This window comes from Cervus elaphus, chromosome X (assembly GCF_910594005.1).
Source record: "Cervus elaphus chromosome X, mCerEla1.1, whole genome shotgun sequence".
NCBI lineage: Eukaryota > Metazoa > Chordata > Mammalia > Artiodactyla > Cervidae > Cervus > Cervus elaphus.
This window is the reverse complement of record NC_057848.1, coordinates 29,465,551-29,487,155: the sequence shown is the minus strand read 5'-3', so window position 1 is coordinate 29,487,155 and position 21,605 is coordinate 29,465,551. Positions and strand designations below refer to the sequence as shown.

At 41.0% G+C, this 21,605-nt stretch overlaps 1 pseudogene; it reads right to left on the bottom strand.

Moving 5' to 3' along the window:
- Positions 1-1,452: 1,452 nt before the first annotated feature.
- Positions 1,453-21,605, bottom strand: part of LOC122690253 — a 34,964-nt pseudogene continuing 14,811 nt past the window's right edge.

The window sequence follows — 21,605 nt, the reverse complement described above, 5'->3', positions numbered from 1 at the left end:
AAACGGTAACCCACTCCAGCATTCTTGGCTGGGAAATCCCATGGACAGAGGAGCCTGATGGGCTACATTCCACAAGGTCACAAAAGAGTCGGACACGACTGAGCGACTAAACAACAACACACACTTCTGCCTCTCTTTTGTACCTTTTGTATTTTTCTCGGGTAACCTCTTCCCTCTCCTCCAAGTTCTTCTTCTCCCTGTCCCTCAGTTATCATTTTGTTTTGTTTTGTTTTTTAGTTTTCCTATTATAAAATGGGATTTAGTAAAAATGACTACCTCACAGGGATGCTGTGAGCACCAAAAGTGACAATACATTTAAAAACCTTGGTAATGAGAGACGTTATCTGTATCTATTTCATCTTATAAATCTTCATTGCAATTTCTCTCACAGTAGGCACGAAGAATATAGAATGCAGTGTGCTGATTATTTACAAGAACATTTGGGGATGCTGTTAGTGAGCTAATATGCCACTGAAGACTGCTTAACAAAACTCCACAAACTATGTTGTCTGAAATGTCAAAAATGTATTCTCTCATAATTCTGGAGACATAAAGCCCAAAATCAAGGTGCTGGGCATGACCATGCTTCTTCCAAATGCTCTGGGGCAGTATCCATTCTTGCCTCTTCTCCGGTCTGAATGCTTCTGGAGCTCCTTGGTTTGTGGCAGCAGGGCCCCAATCTCCTCCTCCATCTTCACAAGGCCTTCTTGCCTGTGTGACATCTCTCTCTCCTTCTCTTCTTTTTCTTTCTAACGATTATTTTCATTTCCAGATTCTCAAGCTCTGCACAGTTTTAGTACTCCCTGAGAAATTAAACACTGTCATATCTCTTCCATAAAAATGGGAGGAAAAGCATCAGTATATACTAATGACTGACAGAAAACATTTACTAGTTTATCACAAAAATGCATTTATGGTAGGAGTTTCAGAAAGAGTAACTGAAAAATTAAAATTTACCTTAAAAAAGACGTTAGTCAGGAAAACTTTACACAGAAAAATAAATGGCTACATATGTAAATCTTAAATACATTATACTGTTTTATATCCTTTTTGGTCATGGAATACTCTGGGAAGATGTAATTACAAAACTAATTCAAGGAGTCCTTAAAATGTAGTCTTAAAAAATATTGGTTTGATGAAAAGAGAGATTTTAGTCTATTTTAGACAAATTTGGTAAGTTTCTAACTACACTTCATTTCAGCACAATCATCACTCAGGGGACAATCATTTATGAGAAAGGGGAAATTAAAGTTTAAATTAGCTTCCGAATTCTACCCATTATCACCCAATCAATATTGAAGTATATGTCATCAAGTATGCAAAGATTACAGAATTTCAGTTATGTAATTTGCAGGCAAAAAACATAATAATGTATAAGATCATTGACAAACTTAAGCTAGAATTATTAGCTCTAGGACATTTTATTGTATCATTACCTTAAAAGGATGGCAAACTAGACATCAGCAGAAATGCTGTTAAAACTGTTGTTTTTTCACTCCAAGTTTTTCATATTAATGAAATAAAAGGTTAACAGTCTCTAAGTTAAATTTCACAAGTGAAATTGCTGCTCTCTGATTTAACTTTCAGGGATAAGACAGGGCAAAATCCAAGTATCATCCTTTCCATTTTTGTGCATAAACACAAATAAGAGTCATTATCAATACAAATGGCAATGTAAGGAAACAACATGTCTAGTCAGGTTCTGCATCACAGGATATTACAACATAACTCTGCTACAGTAAATTCCCATTTTGTGTTTTGGAATAGCAGATTACATAGTATGGTGTGAAAAGCAGTAAAACGCACATGCTTTCTGTGTCATTTAGCAAAGAAAAGACAGGACAGAATACATTGCCAAACTCCACCTGCTACTCCATCCTAGACCCAGTTGTCTATCATCCACTCAGTTCCAGTACTTCCAAATTCTCAGTCTAACCCAGTCAGTCTCAAGCCAAGATTAACTCCTTTTGCACCAACTCTCCTTTCTCTCAGCTAAGTCATCATTTTCCAGAAAAGTCTGATTTTTCTGACTTCATGATTTAACCCATTTGAAGTCAAAGAAAATGCTGTAATACTGAAAGCAATTAAACTAGAGATGGAAATTAGTGTTGTGGAAGATACACTTCAAGTGCTCTGCGAATGTAATGAGAAAGTTGCAAGAAAGCAGATTTTAAACTCTACCTGGCTTCCTTAGTTACTTGGTATATTATAATGTTGCTCTGATTACTAGTCAGGACAAAGAAGTGCTCAAAGGCACTAAAATATGCACCTTGGGGGAAATGCATGGACATTAAGATTTCTTGGGAGTTGGCCAAGGCATTTTTACATCCATAAGGACCATCAACTTGAACTTAGTCCATCACAGTTATTAAAAAATGAAAGGAGTAGAACTCTTGCTTACAACTGCGTTTGGCAGAAACACATCCATATACTCTGCCCCTGTAATCACACAGGCCTTTAACCAGGGACAATGAGTGTGCCCACAGAGCAGCACTAATGAAAAATTTATAAAGAATCTATGATAGAGCTTCACAATCCAGCTTTACTAGGTTGTAAACACTCTTCTTACCCAAGCATTACTTTGTGTATCTGTGAAACATCTGAAAAATACTCTTCTTTGACTTACCAGGCTGTAGGGAATGAGTCATTTTATGTACAAGTGTCTATAGTAGAACTTGGTACTTTCTTGCATTAACTGAACAATGTTACAACTGGAACTTAAAAGAAGGGTGTCAATTTTCACTTTTTGAGGCTCTGTGAGGTACTGGATGCTCTAGATCAGTTTGTCTTTTGAAGCTTCTCTCTTTGGTATTCTCCTTCTGTCCATTTAGTAATTTGCCTGAAGGTGAAGACATAGCCCATAACTGATATTCATCTGGGGATCCTTTTAGCCAGGTTGGCCTCATTTGTTCTTGATTCACCTCTTTCTGAAGCTGCAATGCTAATAACCTATCCTGTTCATCTTGTTTAATGTCTCTCAAAAAACAGACGTTCCAAATCTATCAGTTTTGGGGTGAAGTGGACTTGTTTACTCTTGGTCTGAGGAAGCTTTGAGGACCATTTTTCTTCTTTTTGTAGAACAGCATGGATTGCTGACTGCTTCAGACAAAGACTCCTGGTTTTTCGCTCTGGAGATATCTTTACTGGTCAGTAGGTGAGGCGAGGCTCCTCATTTTCTGTCACAACTGTGTTATTTTTCAGTGTCTATGTCATATCTGACACTGTACATCCACTCTCTGTTTCGCCAAAAGACTTAAATGCAGCTTCTCCAGAAGAGGAAATTCCAGCTTTAGGTTCTTCATGACTGATGACACATGACTCTCTTTCATGACTGCTTTGTTTGGTTTTCACTTATCCTTCAAGGTACCATTCTCCACCACTGGCACATAACTGAGGTCTAGGTGACTCCACTGAAGCTTCTGCATCTCGCTTTTGAACTTCAAGGCATATTTGAGGAGAAAGTGCTGGCACATCTTCCTCAATTTCTGTGTCTTGCCATGTAGGTTTCTCCCGATCACTGCTGTCAGTTTCCTCAGACCTGGAAGTTTCCCTGTCTTCTTCTATGACTTCAGACTGTGACGCTGACTCAAGTTGAGAATTCAGTGACAAATTCTTTTGAATATCGCCAGTGCTTTTTTGTTTGCTCTTCCTTTTCCTTTGTGACTCAGTTGTGACGGGATTAGATGTTTTTGGAATCCGAGCAGAAAGCCGAGACACTTTCCTCACAGACATTGCTCACATTAAGGCTTGGCCTTCTTGCCAGCGCTTCATCACTTTTCAGTTGTTCTTCCATCTCTCTGAGCTTTTTTTCTGCCTGTCTCTTTTCCTCTTCTTCCTCCTCTGCCAGTAATCTCCGTATGTATTCTTCACTGGCTTTGTTTTCTTCCTCCTGAATGGCTTGTCGCTCTGCCTCCACCTTGCTTCTCTCCTCTTCATATTCTCTTCTTAATTCCCCAGGTTGACTTAATAGACGAACTGGCTGAGAGTCATCAACGACTTCCTCTGATTGTTGCCCAGAGACTCTAAGCCGGCATTCCTCTGGTTAGGGTTTTTGAATTATCTCCCACAGTTCCATATTGACAAGAGAATTTCTTCAGGTGCGGTACCGAGTCCACGAAGAGACCTGGCTGCAACAGAAAGGACAGCACAAATTTGCCTTCTCCACAGTTGATTCGAAGCATGCTTTACAGAGCGTTGGTTGCAAGGCAGTGTCACAGGCTCAATGAGGATTTCCACACAGATGTGGCACAGGCATCCCAACAAGGAAGGGATGGTGCCTTTGGGTACAGCCATTTTAATATGCTAATAAGGTGTATTCAACATCAATACCAGAATTCCAGGATTGAGAGCACCGGAATGTCTTTAAGTAAAAAGGTTCTGTGGGCCAGGTAAACAGTACGACCCCAGAAGGCGGTGTATTTGTCCGTGTTAAAGACAAGTATCCCAAAAGGAAGCAAACGAACGTTGACTGCCCCCAGGCACTGACAACCGTTGCAGTACGGCAGTGGTGGGCACAGGGCTCTCTAGTGAGGCAGAAGGCGGGCGCCAAGTTCCATTCCTCCCTGTTCCCAGGTGAGGCTTCTCCCTTAGTTCTGAGAAGCTAAGCCCGAGACCGCTGAGGTGCGCAGGCCCCAGGCCACCACTCCACGAAGACCAGTGCTTCTTCCGGGATGCCGCCCCAGCAGAGGGACTTCCGTTTGACCTTTGCTGTGGGGTCGACCGCACCTGTGCACCTCTCAGGGCTCTGAGCCGACCCTCCTCTCTCTTGCGCAGTGCAAGTCGCTCAGGGGTGTCTGACTCTTTGCGACCCTGTGAAATTCTCCAGGCCAGAATACTGGAGTGGGTAGCCTTTCCCTTCTCCAGGGGATCTTCCCAACCCAGGGATCGAACCCAGGTCTCCCACATTGCAGGCGGATTCTTTACGAACGGAGCTATCAGGGAAGCTTAATCTTGGGGGCAGTGCTGTAGCAATCTCAAAAGGGCTAGTGAGGTCACAACGCTCTCCCTCTCTCCTTTTTCTTATAGGACACCAATCATTCATTGTAGAGTCTACTCTAAATACAGGATGATTTCATGTCAATACCCGTAGTTTCATGTCACAGACCTTATTCCCCAAAATGGTCTCATCACAGGTTCAGGCATTGCGGTTTGGACATGTCTTTTTCAGGATACATGTCAACCCACTGTAGTGACAGGAGGGTTGAAAAACTAAAATGAGCTCTTACCTTTTGTAGATCGGTATACAAACACATGCCTACGTGCATAAATATATAAATGCCTGCATAAGAAAGAATATAATGCATTCTTGAACAATGAAATGCGGATAAAAACATTCAGCAAATGTTTGGGGGTTGTATGTTTTGGGCAAATGTTGTTTTTCCACTGTTTATTATGTTATTTATTTTTTACCTAAAAGAGATGTCTATTGCTCTTGCAAATGTTAAAAACATGAAATGGCAGGGAAGCAAGTACATTCTTACCACATCCCTAGAAAAGCCTTTAGAACAGTAATATTTTTCAGAGACAGGAAGAGAGATGAGAGGTTGAGGAAGTCCCTTCCTCCATATAACAAGAAAATTCCCCTCCAATAACAACCAAAATTATGAATATCAATGCTTTAAATTTCTTGTTATTAAATTGGAGGAAAATATTGGACCTCAGTTTGACAGTTTAAATTTTTAAATGGAGGATAATTGCATTACAATGTTGTGCTGGTTTCTGCCATACAACATTACAAATCAGTTGTAACTATATATATATATCCTCTCCGTCTCCACTCCCCTCCCCCCATCCTGCCCCTTTATTCATACAAACTCCAGTCTGGGTTCCCTGTGTTATATGGCACCTTCTCACTAGCTATGTCTTTTACACGTGGTAATGTGTATATATATGTCAGTGCTACTTTTGTGATTTGTCTCACCCTCTCATTCCCCTGCTGTGTCCCCAAGTCTGTTCTCTATGTCTGGTTCTCCATTCCTTCCCTGCAAATATGTTCATTAGTATCATTTTTCTAGATTTCATATATATGCTTTAATTTACTATATTTGTTTTTCTCTTTCTGACTTACGTCACTCTGTGTAACAGTTTCTAGGTTCATCCACATCATTATGACTGACTCAAATTTGTTCCTTTGCTGAGTAGTATTCCATTGTACATATGTACCACTACTTCTTTGTCCATGCATCTGTATATGCACGTCTAGGTTGCTTCTGTGTCCTGCCTATTGTAAATAGTGCTGCAGTACACCTTAGGGTACATGTTTCTTTTTGAGTTGTGAGTTTCTCAGGATATATGCCCAAGAGTGGAATTGATGGGTCATATGATAGTATTTTGTTGTTGTTGTTTTGTTTTTTTCATTTATTTTTATTAGTTGGAGGCTAATTACTTTACAATATTGTAGTGGTTTTTGCCATACATTGACATGAATCAGCCATGGATTTACATGTGTTCCCCATCTCGATCCCCCCTCCCGCCTCCCTCTCCATCCCATCCCTCTGGGTCTTCCCAGTGCACCAGCCCTGAGCACTTGTCTCATGCATCCAACCTGGGCTGGTGATCTGTTTCACCCTTGATAGTATACTTGTTTCAGTGCTATTCTCTCAGAACGTCCCACCCTCGCCTTCTCCCACAGAGTCCAAAAGTCTGTTCTGTACATCTGTGTCTCTTTTTCTGTCCTGCATATAGGGTTATAGTTACCATCTTTTTAAATTCCATATATATGCGTTAGTATACTGTCTTGGTCTTTATCTTTCTGGCTTACTTCACTCTGTATAATGGGCTCCAGTTTCATCCATCTCATTAGAACCGATTCAAATGCATTCTTTTTAATGGCTGAGTAATATTCCATGGTGTATATGTACCACAGCTTCCTTATCCATTCGTCTGCTGATGGGCATCTAGGTTGCTTCCATGTCCTGGCAATTATAAAGAGTGTTGCGATGAACACTGGGGTGCACGTGTCTCTTTCAGATCTGGTTTCCTCAGTGTGTATGCCCAGGAGTGGGATTGCTGGGTCATATGGCAGTTCTATTTCCAGGTTTTTAAGGAAACTCCACACTGTTCTCCATAGGGGCTGTACTAGTTTGCATTCCCACCAACAGTGTAAGAGGGTTCCCTTTTCTCCACAGCCTCTCCAGCATTTACTGCTTGTAGACATTTGGATAGCAGCCATTCTGACTGGCGTGTAATGGTACCTCATTGTGGTTTGGATTTGCATTTCTCTAATAATGAGTGATGTTGAGCATTTTTCATGTGTTTGTTAGCCATCTGTACATCTTCTTTGGAGAAATGTCTGTTTAGTTCTTTGGCCCATGTTTTGATTGGGTCATTTATTTTTCTGGAATTGAGCTGCAGGAGTTGCTTGTATATTTTTGAGATTAATCCTTTGTCTTTTGGTTCATTTGCTATTATTTTCTCCCATTCTGAAGCCTGACTTCTCACCTTGCTTATAGTTTCCTTTGTTGTGCAAAATCTTTTAAGTTTCATTAGGTCCCATTTGTTTATTTTTGCTTTTATTTCCAATATCCTGGAGGTGGGTCATAGAGGATCCTGCTGTGGTTTATGTCGGAGAGTGTTTTGCCTATGTTCTCCTCTAGGAGTTTTATAGTTTCTGGCCTTACATTTAGATCTTTAATCCGTTTTGAGTTTAATTTTGTGTATGATGTTAGAAAGTGTTCTAGTTTCATTCTTTTACAAGTGGTTGACCAGTTTTCCCAGCACCACTTGTTAAAGAGGTGGTCTTTTTTCCATTGTATATCCTTGCCTCCTTTGTCGAATAGTTTTATTCCTAATTTTTCTCAGGAATCTGCATACTGTTCCCCACAGTGGCTGTATCAATTTACATTCCCATCAAAAGTGCAAGAGGGTTCCCTTTTCTCCACATCTTCTCCAGCATTTATTGTTTATAGATTTGTTGATAATAGCCATTCTGACTAGTATGTGGTGGTACTTTGTTGCAGTTTTGATTTACATTTCTCTAATAATGAGCAGTGTTGAAGCATCTTATCATGTGTTTATTGGCCATCTGTATGTCTTCTTTGCAGAAGTGTCTGTTTATATCTTCTGCCTTTTTTTTTTGATTGGGTTGTTTGTTTTTTTTCATATTGAGCTGACTGAGCAGCTTATATATTTTGGAGATTAATCCTTTGTCAGTTTTTTCGATTGCAATTGTTTTCTCCCATTCTGAGGGTTGTCTTTTCATTTTGTTTATAGTTTCCCTTGCTGTGCAAAAGCTTTTAAGTTTTATTAAATTGTATTTGTTAATTTTTCTTTTATTTCCATTACTCTAGGAGGTGGGTCCAAGAGAATCTTGCTACGATTTTTGGCATAGAATATTCTGCCTATGTTTTCATTAAAGAGTTTTGTAATTTCTGGCCTACACTTAAGTCTTTAGTCCATTTTGAATTTGTTTTTGTGCATGGTTTTCCAAAGCATTGTGTGCCCTGATGACAATGAGTCTTATCAGGTGAGAGGTAGCAGTGGGCACTAGTTAGATGTGGGGCTCAGCAGCCACCTAGAATCTGTTCGCATCTTAGTCTTGTGACTGCTTAGCCCTGCCCTCAATGTGCTTCATTTCCCTGATGTTTAAAGTTGGGCAAGAGTAGCTCCTCCTCATAGACTGTGGTGAGGGTTTAATGAGAAGCTACAGGTTTAGCACTTACAACAGTGTGGGGAACTGAGGGAGTCAGCAATAATAATTAACAATTCTTAGAATTATCATACCTAAATTGGACATTGGTGATTCTATTCCCATTTTTATGATTACATGGGCCTATATCATGTGTGACTTTTTGTGACCCCATGGACTCTAGGCCACCAGACTCCTTTGTCCATGGGATTCTCCAGGCAAGAATACTGAAATGGGTTGCCATGACCTCCTTGAAGGCATCTTCCTGACCCAGGGATCAAGCCCCTGTCTCTGAGCTCTCCTGCACTGGCAAATGGGTTCTTTTACCTTAGCACCACCCAGGAAGCCCACATTAGCATTTCTCCAAAGAAAGCAATTGTATAAAATGATAAGTAGGCCATCACCTGATTACTCTGCTATAAGATGAACACTTACATTTATATAGCAAAATGTCTCAGAAACAAATATACACTCAAATGTTAAGAATTCTTCTCCATAAATAATATGGTTTTAAGAGGTTTTAATGATTTTTTCCTAAATGCATTTTCATATTGTTCTACAAATAAAGTGTCTTGGATAAATCTTCTTAAGTGAATAATGCAAAGAAATAAAGGAGAACAATAGGATAGGAAACACTAGAGATATTTTCAAGAAAATTAAGATATCAAGGGAACATTTTATGCAAGAATGGGCACAATGAAAGATGGAAACAGCAAGGTTCTAACAAAAGCAAAAGAGATTAAGAAGTGGCAAAAACACATAAGAACTATACAAAAAAGATAGTAGTGACCCAGAAAGCCACGATGGTGTGGCTACTCACTTAGAGCCAGACATCCTGCATTGTGAAGTTAACTGGGCCTTAGGAAACATGATTATGAAAAGCCAGTGGAAGTGATGGAATTCCAGCTGAGCTATTTAAATCCTAAAAGATGATGATGTTAAAGTGTTGCACTCAACATGTCATCAAATTTGGAAAACTCAGCACTGGCCATGGGACTAGAAGTCAGTTTTCATTCCAATCCCAAAGAAGGCCAAGGCCAAAGAATGCTCAAACTATCATACAATTGAGATCATTTCACATGCCAGCAAAGTTATGATCAAAAACCACCAAGTTAGGGTTCATCAATATGTGAACTGAGAACTTCGATGCACAAATGGATTTAGAAAAGACAGAGGAACCAGAAATCAATTGCCAGCCTCCATTGGGTCATAGAAAAAGCAAGCGCATTCCAGAAAAACACCTGTACTAAGTCACTTCAGCTGTGTCTGACGCTTTGCGATACTATGGACCATAGCCTGCCAGGCCCCTCTGTCCAAGGGATTCTCCAGGCAAGAATACTGGAGTGGATTGCCATGCCCTCCTCCAGGGGATCTTCCCGACCCAGGGATTGAACCTGTTTTGCTGATGTCTCCTGCACTGGCAGGTGGGTTCTTTACCACTAACGCCACCTGTTAGCATATGAAGTGAACACAGCTGTACCATAGTTTGTACATTCTTTGGCATTGCATTTCTTTGGGATTGGAATGAAAACTGACCTTTTCCAGTCCTGTGGTCACTGCTGCACTTTCCAAATTTGCTGGCGTATTAAGTGCATCAATTTAACAGCATTCATGTTTTAGGATTTGAAATAGCTCAGCTGGAATTTCATCACATCCAGTAGCTGTGTTCCTAGTAATGCTTCCTAAGGCCCACTTGACTTCACACTCCAGGATGTCTGGCTCTAGGTAAGTGATCACACCATTGTGGTTATCTGGGTCATTATGGTCATTCTGTATAGTTCTTCTGTGTATTTTTGCCACCTCTTCTTAATATCTTCTGCTTCTCTTAGGTCCATACCATTTCTGTCCTTTATTGTGCCCATCTTTGCATGAAATGTTCTTTGGTATCTCCAGTTTTCTTAAAGTGATCTCTAGTCTTTCCCACTCTATTGTTTTCCTCTATTTCTTTGCACTGTCCACTTAAGAAGGCTTTCTTATCTCTCCTTGCTATTCTTTGAAACTCTGCATTCAGATGGGTATATCTTTCCTTTTTTCTTTTTCCTTTTGCTTCTCTTTTTTTCCTCAGCTATTTGTAATGATTTCTCAGACAACCATTTTGCCCTTTGACATTTCATCTTCTTGGGGATGGTTTTGATCACTATCTCCTGTGAAATGTTATGAACCTCCATCCACAGTTCTTCAGGCATTCTATCAGATCTAATTCCCTTGAATCTATTTTTCACTTTTACTGTATAACCATAAGGGATTTGATTTAGGTCATATCTGAATGGACTAGGGGTTTTCCCTACTTTCTTCAATTTAATCCTGAATTTAACATTAAGCAGCTCCTGATCTGAGCCACAGTCAGCTCCCAGTCTGGTTTTTTCTGAGTGCATAGAAATTCTCTACCTTCGGGTGCAAAGAATATAATCAATCTGATTTTGGTATTGTCCATCTAGTGATATCCATGTGTAGGTCATTTCTTGTGTTGTTGGAAGAGGGTGTTTGCTATGACCAGTGCTTTCTCTTGGCAAAACTCTATTGGGCTTTGCCCAGCTTCATTTTGTACTCCAAGGCCAAAGTTGCTTGATACTCCAGGTTAACTCTTGACTTCCTCCTTTTGCATTCCAATGCCCTATGAAGAAATGGACATCTTTTTCTGGTGTTTGTTCTAGACATTCTCTGGGAATGCTTCAATACCATGCGGACTCACTTCATATAATTTGCAATTACTTACTCCAGCCTTATCAAGCAAGATTTAATGATTATTTTGTAATACTGTTTTTTTTTTAACATTTTCAATATTATAATTTGAAAATAATATGGCTCATTACATTTTAAAAAATTGCTACCCTGGACAGAATGAAATGTGAGTACTGAAAGAAATTAGGATTCTGACACATTCTGGAGGCTTCAGGACATAATGGGGAAAACTTTAGTGAAATCTAGGTTACATGACTAAGCACATATTTAAAAGGAGTTTTCCCCTTTTATCTAGCTTCTCCTAACTTCTAATTATGCTTGTTTTTGTTGTTCAGTCACTATATCATGTAGACCCTTTGCGACCCCATGGACTGCAGCATACCAGGCCTTCCCTGTCTTTCACCATCTCAAGGAGTTTGCTTAAATTCATGTCCATTGAGTCGGTGATGTCATCCAATCATCTCATCCTCTGCCACCAAATTCTTTTGCCTTCTATCTTTTCCAGCATCAGGATCTTTCCCAGTGACTCAGCTCTTCACATCAAGTAGCCAAAGTGTTGGAGTTTCAGTTTCAGCATCAGTGCTTCCAATAAATATTCAGGGTTGAATTCCCTGAAGATTGACTGGTTTGATTTCCTTGCTCTCCAAGGGTCTCTCAGGAGTCTTCTCTAGCACCACAAATCGAAGTCATCTATTCTTTGGGACTATTCAGTTCAGTTGCTCAGTCATGTCTGATTCTTTGTGACCCCATGAACTGCAGTATACCAGGCCTCCCTGTCCATCACTAACCCCTGGAGTCCACTCAAACCCATGTCCATTGAGTTGATGATGTCATCCAACCATCTCATCCTCTGTTGTCCCCTTCTCCTCCTGCCCTCAATCTTTCCCAGCATCAGGGTCTTTTCAAATGAGTCAGCTCTTTGCATCAGGTGTCCAAATTATTGGGCTTTCAGCTTCAACATCAGTCCTACCAATGAACACCCAGGACTGATCTCATTTAGGATGGACTGGTTGCATCTCCTTGCAGAACAAGGGACTCTCAAGAGTCTTCTCCAACACCACAGTTCAAAAGCATCAATTCTTTGGTGCTCAGTTTTCTTTGTAGTCCAACTCTCACATCCATACATGACCACTGGAAAAACCATAGCCTTGACTAGACGGACCTTTGTTGACAAAGTAATGTCTCTGCTTTTCAATATGCTGCCTAGGTTGGTCATAACTTTCCTTCCAAGGAGTAAGCGTCTTTTAATTTCATGGCTGCAATCACCATTTGCAGTGATTTTGGAGCCCAGAAAAATAAAGTCAGCCACTGTTTCCACTGTTTCCCCATCTATTTGCCATGAAGTGATGGGACCGGATGCCATGATCTTAGTTTTCTGAATGTTGACCATTAAGCCAACTTTTTCACTCTCCTCTTTCACTTTCATCACCAGGCTTTTTAGTTCTTCTTTACTTTCTGCCATAAGGATGGTATCATCTGCATATCTGAGGTCATTGATATTTCTCTCAGAAATCTTGATTCCAGCTGGTGCTTCCTCAAGCCCAGCGTTTCTCATGATGTACTCTGCATATAAATTAAATAAGCAGGGTGACAATATGCAGCCTTGATTTAGGTCATACCTGAATTGTCTAGTGGTTTTCCCTACTTTCTTCAATTTAAGTCTGAATATTCAGGACTACCTTCAGACTTAAATTGAAGAAAGTAGGGAAAACCACTAGGCGATTCAGGTATGACCTAAATCAAGTCCGTAATGATTATACAATGGAAGTGACAAATAGATTCAAGGGATTAGATATGGTAGACAGAGTACCTGAAAAACTACAGACTGAGGTTAGTAACACTGTACAGAAGGCAGTGATCTAAACAATCCCCAAGAAAAAGAAATGCAAAAGGGCAAAATGGTTGTCTGAGGAGGTCTTACAAATAGCTGAGAAAAGAAGAGAAGCAAAAGAGAAAAGGAAATATATACCCATCTGAATGCAGAGTTTCAAAGAATAGAAAGGAGAGATAAGCAGGCGTTCTTATGTGGACAGTACAAAGAAATAGAGGATAAAAATAGAATGGGAAAGCCTAGCGATCTCCTCAAGAAAACTAGAGATACCAAGAGAACATTCCATGCAATGATGGGCACAATTAAGGACAGAAACTGTTTGGACCTAACAGAAGCAGAAGGTATTAAGAAGTGCAAGAATACACAAAAGAACTGCACAAAAAAGGACTTAATGACAGAGATAACCTCGATGGTGTGATCACTCACCTAGAGCCAGATGTCCTGGAATGCAAAGTCAAGTGGGCCTTAGGCAGCATTACTAAGAATACAGCTCGTGGAGGTGATGGAATTCCAGCTATTTCAAATTGTAAAGGATGCTGCTGTTGAAGTACTGCACTTAATATGTCAGCAAACTTGGAAAACTCAGAAGTGGCCACAGGACAGGAAAAGTTGTTTCCTTCCAATCCCAAAGAAAGGCAATGCCAAAGAATGTTCAATTGACCATACAGTTGTACTCATTTCATATGCTAGCAAGGTAATGCTCAAAATCTTTCAAACTGGGCTTCAAGTATGTGAACTGAAAACTTCCAGAGGTCCAATATGGATTTAGAAAAGGCAGAGGAATGAACCAGACATCAAATTGCCACCATTCTTTGGATCATAGACAAAGCAAGAGAGTTCCAGAAAAACATCTACTTCTGCTTCATTGACTACACTAACGCTTTTAACTGTGTTCAGTTCAGTTCAGTCGCTCAGCTATGTCCAAATCTTTGCAACCCCATGGACTGCAGCATGCCAGGCTTCCATGTTTTTCACCAATCCTCAGAGCTTGCTCAAACTCATGTCCATCAAGCCGGTGATGCCATCCAACCATTTTATCCTCTATCGTCCCCTTCTCCTCCCACCTTCAATCTTTCCCAGCATCAGGGTCTTTTCCAATGAGTCACTTCTTTGCATCAGGTGGCCAAAGTATTGGAGCTTCAGCTTCAGCATCAGTCCTTCCAATGAATATTCAGGACCGATTTCTTTTAGGATTGACTGGTTTGACCTCCTTGCAGTCCAAGGAACTCTCAACAGTCTTCTCCAACACCACAGTTCAAAAGCCTCAATTCTTCAGCACTCAGCTTTCTTTATGGTCCAAGTCTTACATCCATATATGACTATTGGAAAAACCTTAGCTTTGACTAGATGGACTTTGTCAGTTAAGTAATATCTCTGCTTTTTAATATGCTGTCTAGGTTTGTCACAGCTGTTCCTCCAAGGAGCAAGTGTCTTTTAATTTCATGGCTGTAGTCACCATCTGCAGTGATTTTGGAGCCCAAGAAAATAGTCGGTCACTGTTTCCATTGTTTACCTATCTATTTGCTATGAAGTGATGGGACCAGATGCAAGATCTTCATTCTTTGAAGGTTGAGTTTTAAGCCAGCTTTCAAACTCTCCTCTTTCACTTTCATCAATAGGATCTTTAGTTCTTCGCTTTCTGCCACAAGGGTGGTGTCATCTGCATATCTGAGGTTATTGATATTTCTCCCAGCAATCACAATTCCAGCTCTTCATCCAGCCCAGCATTTCTCATGATGTACTCTGCATATAAGTTCAATAAGCAGGGTGACAATATACAGCCTTGATGTACTCCTTTCCCAATTTGGAACCAGTCTGTTGTTCCATGTCCGGTTCTAACTGTTGCTTCTTGACCTGCACACAGATTTCTCAGGAGGCAGGTCAGGTGGTCTGGTATTCCCATGTTTTTAAGAATTTTCCACAGTTTGTTGTGATCCACACAAAGGCTTTGGCATAGTCAACAAAGCGGAAGTAGATGCTTTTCTGGAATTCTCTTGCTTTTTCTATGATCCAGTGGATGTCGGCAATTTGATCTCTGGTTCTCTGCCTTTCCTAAATCCACCTTACTGGATTGCATATAAATGATTCCAGTCCAGTATGAATGGAATCATTTATATGAAATGTTCAAAAAGACTATGTATATAGCTGTACCCAGGGAATTTCCCCCTTTTACCCAGACTTCTGGAAAGTTTCTATCTGGTGCATTTGGGCTCCAGTGCATGCCTGTTTAGTTGTGTCCCACTCTTTGTGACTCCACGGACTATAGCCCACCAGACTCCTCTGTCCGTGGAATTTTCCAGGCAAGAATACTGAAGTGGGTTGCCATTTCCTCCTCCAGGGCATCTTCCCGACCCAGGGATCAAACCCGTGTCTCCTGCCACTTGCTTGGCACACAGATTCTTTACCACTGTGCCACCTGTGACGCCCCCAAAGGTCCCTATATCCTTCCTTCAGGCTACAATTAATGCTTCTGTCACAAGTGGCAGTAGTACACTGCCATTTTCAAATCTCTCTACAAAGATATTTATTTAGAGAGTGACAAACAAAACACCGTACCCTTTCTTAAAATCCAGCCTATGAATGTAAGCACAGAATGATTCCAATACTTTCTGAAAAAAAACCCTTACAATGTAAAAGACTGTGAAAACATATTCTGAGCCTACACATGATGAAATACCAGGTGGCAGAACTGCACGTAGACAGTGGTAGGTGAAAGGCAGTGCTGGTCCAGGGACATAACTGAGAGGTTGGTGAATGAGATCAGCCTCTGGGCAGCTGTGTCCACTATCCTGGCTAGAAGATGATAGGGGGTGGGAGAAAGACTTGGTAGCAAGTATAGGGGTGGGATAATGTAGGGTGAATGCTCTGCTCCCTGCGACAGACTTCTGCTGTGGTCCACATTGTGCATCATGTGACTCTGATGAGGGATGAATCAATGAACGTGAAGTACACTTGGGGTCAACAGCAAGCAGAAATGATTTAGTATACATATCAATATGCCGAATAGAATTGCTATCATTGTAAACAAACCGTTTCACCACATCTTTTTACTCTGAGAATTGTACTGCTTTCCGTTAAAAAAAAGAACAAACAAGGAGACGGTTATGATGCCACATGGGGGCCAAATCCAGTATGGAAGCTCTCAGAGTGCCGGGAGAGAGGGTGCTGGGCAAGTAGGAGGGAGAGATGGAGTTTGGGAGCTTGGAGTTTGGGAACAGCCAGGGTTTTCTGGATTTTCGCGTAACTGGAGCAATCCTCTCTATCCATCACTTTTCTGTGATGTTAAAAAAAATTCATTTCCTGAAATATGTAAACCTGAGATTGGAAGTCCACCTCTGGTCAGAACTGAGGGTAAAGATCCAACTGTGAGTGAGTATTTTATGTAGAAGAACCAGAGGGGACAGGGACAGAAACACACACACACACACACACACATACACACACACACACACACATTCCATTCAGTTTGAAAAATCAACTTCATTTCCCAATGAAATTGAATACCAGGAATACTTTCACCAAATAATGAATAGTACACAGTAATTTTTGTCACTTTGTTCACAAGTATTTTCTGCTTTCAAAGTTTTACCCACATACTGGTTTTCCTGAGTAGAGCATTTCAAACACTATATATGAGTAAATTTATAAATTGAAATTATCCTACCTCTTTCACCAGTCTTACTCCTACCCCCCAACCCAAAGGGGGCTGTTGTCATAGGATGGTACCTCCTCTCCAGGGACCTGTAGGTGAAAGCATACTTGCACACTCTCATGTTCTTTTCCAAGAGATTTCCTATCTTTTCTTTTCCACTTAATATTAATTCATAGGATTTAAAACATAATTTCATGATATTAGTTCTTGTGATTTTGGCATATTTTAACATGCTCATTGTTTCTCTACATTTTTAACTGAATCTCAGTTGAAATTACTTGCCAGTCTCCTTGATAGTAAGGTTGTTGGACAAATCAAAGACACTAACCCAATATCTGAGGTAGAGTTTGCAAATATTCCCCCTAAATTCTTCACAAATTTCTCTGGGCTTTAAAATTCCCTGGAACATACCGGGTATAGGAAGGGAAAACACTTTTGCCAATGCCCTTCACTTTCAACCCAAGATAATATAAATGTCTGTCCTTCCAGATTGGGCATTCCTCTATATTTCTCTTTGCCAGGAAGGACGTCAAGAAAGCCACTCCCACAACAGAGGAGAGACGAGACAGATACTCCAGTAACTCTTCCAAGCACACTTTACTTGGTGGGGATTCTTGAGAGGCTTCCTGTAGAGCATTTCGTCCAATCAGATGTCCCCTGTTCACATGGCCTCATTTGCATACGCCATATATAAATGGAAAATAGTAGCACCAAGACCGCTTTTCTATTTCAATCCAAGGGCCTTGAAATGTGTTTCCTTGGTGTCTGAATGTTTCCCTAATTCTATGTTTCCCCAGAGCGGTGTCTGGAAAGCCACTCTGAAAACAGACTTTGATGAGTGGAGGGAGATGGCATAGTAGACATCAGCAAGCACAGATAGCTCCCTAGGGTTTTGTGACTCAGTTCCCTGTATGGCATTTCATCCAGTCAGATGCTGCCTCTACACAGGGCCTCATTTGCATACAATGTATAAAATGAAAAATACATTTGCAATTGCCTTTCTCTGTCAACCCTAGATACACTAAATGTCTGTCCTTCCCGGCTGAGCTTTCCCCCCTCTCTATCATTGGCCAGGAGCCTGGCAAGGAAGTCAATTCCAATACACACGAGGAATAACAGAAAGAGCTAGCCCAGTAACAAATGCAAGCACCTATGACTCCCTGGAACATTTTGACCAGTGTTTCTTCCATTGCGTTTCATAAAATCAGATGTTGCTTTTGTGCAAGGCCTTATTTGCATAGAAAATATATAAATAGACACTATGGCTCCCCATCCCCTTAATCTTCATTTCCTGATAGTGTAAATTTTTGTCCCTGTAACTGAGAACTCCTCTAAGTGTCTCTTTGCCTAGAACGGCAGCAAGAAAGCCACTTGGAAAACAGAGCATGGAAAATGAGAGGATGGAGATAGCCCAGTATATATTGCAAGCACAAACGGCTCTCTGGGGTTTTGTGACACAGTTTCAGGTATTGCATTTCAGCCAATCAGATGCTGGGTCTGCACAAGGCCTCATTTGCATACAGGGTATAGGAAGGGAAAACACTTTTGCCAATGCCATTCACTTTCACTCCAAGATAATGTAAATGTCTGTCCTTCCTGAGTGGGCATTCTTCTCTCTCTCTCTCTTTCCCAGGAAGGGCATCAAGAAAGCACCTTCCACACCAGAGAAGGACAGACAGAGACAGACACTCCAGTAATTCTTCTAGGCACACTTTACTTCCTGGGGATTCTCGACAGCGCATCCTGTAGAGCATTTCATCCAATCAGCTGTTGCCTGTTCTCATGGCCTCATTTGCATACAGTATATAAAAATGGAACACCGTAGCACCACCACCACCGCTTTTGGCTTTCAATCCTAGACCCCGTAAGTATGTGTCCTCGGTGGTTGAACATTTTCCTAATTCTCTCATTGCTCAGAAGCACACCTGAAAAGCCACTTTGAAAACAGACTGTGATGAACTGAGACGTAACATAGTAGATATCGCAAGGACAGATAACTCCCTAGGGTTCGGTGATTTAGGTTACTGGATGGCATTTCATCCAATCAGATGCTGCCCCTACCCAGAGCCTCATTTGCATATAGTGAATATACTAACATGGACTGGAATGGGTGAACTTAACTCAGATGACCATTATATCTACTACTATGGGCAGGAATACCTTAGAAGAAATGGAGAAGCCATCATAGTCAACAAAAGAGTCCGAAATGCAGTGCTTGGATGCAATCTCAAAAACAACAGAATGATTTCTGTTCGATTCCAAGGAAAACCATTCAATATCACAGTAATTCAAGTCTATGCCCCAACCAGTAATGCTGAAGAAGCTGAAGTTGAATGGTTCTATGAAGACCTACAAGACCTTCTAGAACTAACACGCCCAAAAGATGTCCTTTTCATTACAGGGGACTGGAATGCAAAAGTAGGAAGTCAAGAAACACCTGGAGTAACAGGCAAATTTGGCCTTGGAGTACAGAATGAAGCAGGGCAAAGGCTAATAGAGTTCTGCCAAGAGAACGCACTGGTCATAGTAAACACCCTCTTCCAACAACACAAGCGAAGACTCTACACATGGACATAACCAGATGGTCTATACGGAAATCAGATTGATTATATTCTTTGCAGCCAAAGGTGGAGAAGCTGTATACAGTCAGCAAAAACAAGACCTGGAGCTGACTGTGGCTCAGATCATGAACTCCTTGTTGTCAAATTCAGATTTAAATTGAAGAAAGCAGGGAAAACCGCTAGACCATTCAGGTATGACCTAAATCAAATCCCTTATGAATATACAGTGGAAGTGAGAAATAGATTTAAGGGACTAGATCTGATAGAGTGCCTAATGAACTATGGACGGAGGTTCGTGACATTGTACAGGAGACAGGGATCAAGACCATCCCCATGGAAAAGAAATGCAAAAAGGCAACATGGTTGTCTGAGGAGGCCTTACAAATAGCTGTGAAAAGAAGGGAAGCAAAAAGCAAAGGAGAAAAGGTAAGATATTCCCATTTGAATGCAGAGATCCAAAGAATAGCCAGGAGAGATGAGAAAGCCTTCCTCAGAGATCAATGCAAAGAAATAGAGGTAAACAACAGAATGGGAAAGACTAGAGATCTCTTCAATAAAAGTAGAGATACCAAGGGAACATTTCATGCAAAGATGGGCTCAGTAAAGGACAGAAATGGTAGGGACCTAACGGAAGCAGAAGATATTAAGAAGAGGTGGCAAGAATACACAGAAGAACTGTACAAAAAAGATCTTCATGACCAGATAATCACAATGGTGTGATCACTCACCTAGAGCCAGACATCCTGGAATGTGAAGTCAAGTGGGCCTTAGAAAGCATCACTACGAAAAAGCTAGTGGAAGTGATGGAATTCCAGTTGAGCTATTTCAAATCCTGAAAGATGATGCTGTGAAAGTGCTGTACTCAATATGCCAGCAAATTTGGAAAACTCAGCAGTGGCCACAGGACTGGAAAAAGTCCGTTTTCATTCCAATCCCTAAGAAAGGCAATCCCAAAGAATGCTCAAACTACTGCACAATTGCACTCATCTCACACGCCAGTAAAGTAATGCTCAAAATTCTCCAAGCCAGGCTTCAGCAATACCTGAACTGTGAACTTCCAGATGTTCAAGCTGGTTTTAGAAAAGGCAGAGGAACCAGAAATCAAATTGCCAATATCTGCTGGATCATCGAAAAAGCAAGAGAGTTCCAGAAAAACATCTATTTCTGCTTTATTGACTATGCCAATGCCTTCGACTGTGTGGATCACAATAAACTGTGGGAAATTCTAAAGGAGATGGGAATAGCAGACCACCTGACCTGCCTCCTGAGAAATCTGTATGCAGGTCAGAAAGTAACAGTTAGAACTGGACAGGGAACAACAGACTGGTTCCAAAGAGGAAAAGGAGTATGTCAAGGCTGTACCTTGACACCCTACTTATTTAACTTATATGCAGAGTACATCATGAGAAATGCTGGGCTGGAGGAAGCACAAGCTGGAATCAAGTTTACTGGGAGAAATATCAATAACCTTAGATATGCAGATGACACCACTGTTATGGCAGAAAGTGAAGAAGATCTAAAGAGCCTCTTGATGAGAGTGAAAGAGGAGAGTGAAAAAGCTGGCTTAAAGCTTAACATTCAGAAAACTAAGATCATGGCATCCAGTCTCATCACTTCATGGGAAATAAATGGGGAAACAGCAGAAACAGTGGCTGACTTTGTTTTTCTGGGCTCCAAAATCACTGAAGATGGTGATTGTAGCCATGAAATTAAAAGACGCTTACTCCTTGGAAGCAAAGTTATGACCAACCTAGATAGCATATTAAAAAGCAGAGACATTACTTGGCCAACAAAGGTCCACCTAGTCAAGGCTATGGTTTTTCCAGTGGTCATGTATGGATGTGAGAGTTGGATTATATAGGAAGCTGAGCGCAGAAGAATTGATGCTTTTGAACTGTGGTGTTGGAGAAGACTCTTGAGAGTCCCTTGTTCTGCAAGGAGATGCAACCAGTCCATCCTAAATGAGATCAGTCCTGGGTGTTCATTGGAAGGACTGATGCTGAAGCTGAAATTCCAGTACTTTGGCCACCTCATGTGAAGAGTTGACTCATTGGAAAAGACCCTGTTGCTGGGAGGGATTGGGGGCAGGAGGAGAAGGGGATGACAGAGGATGAGATGGCTGGATGGCATCACCGACTCGATGGGCATGAGTTTGAGTAAACTCCGGGAGTTGGTGATGGACAGGGAGGCCTGGCATGCTATGATTCATGGGGTTGTAAAGAGTTGGACATGACTGTGCGACTGAACCGAACT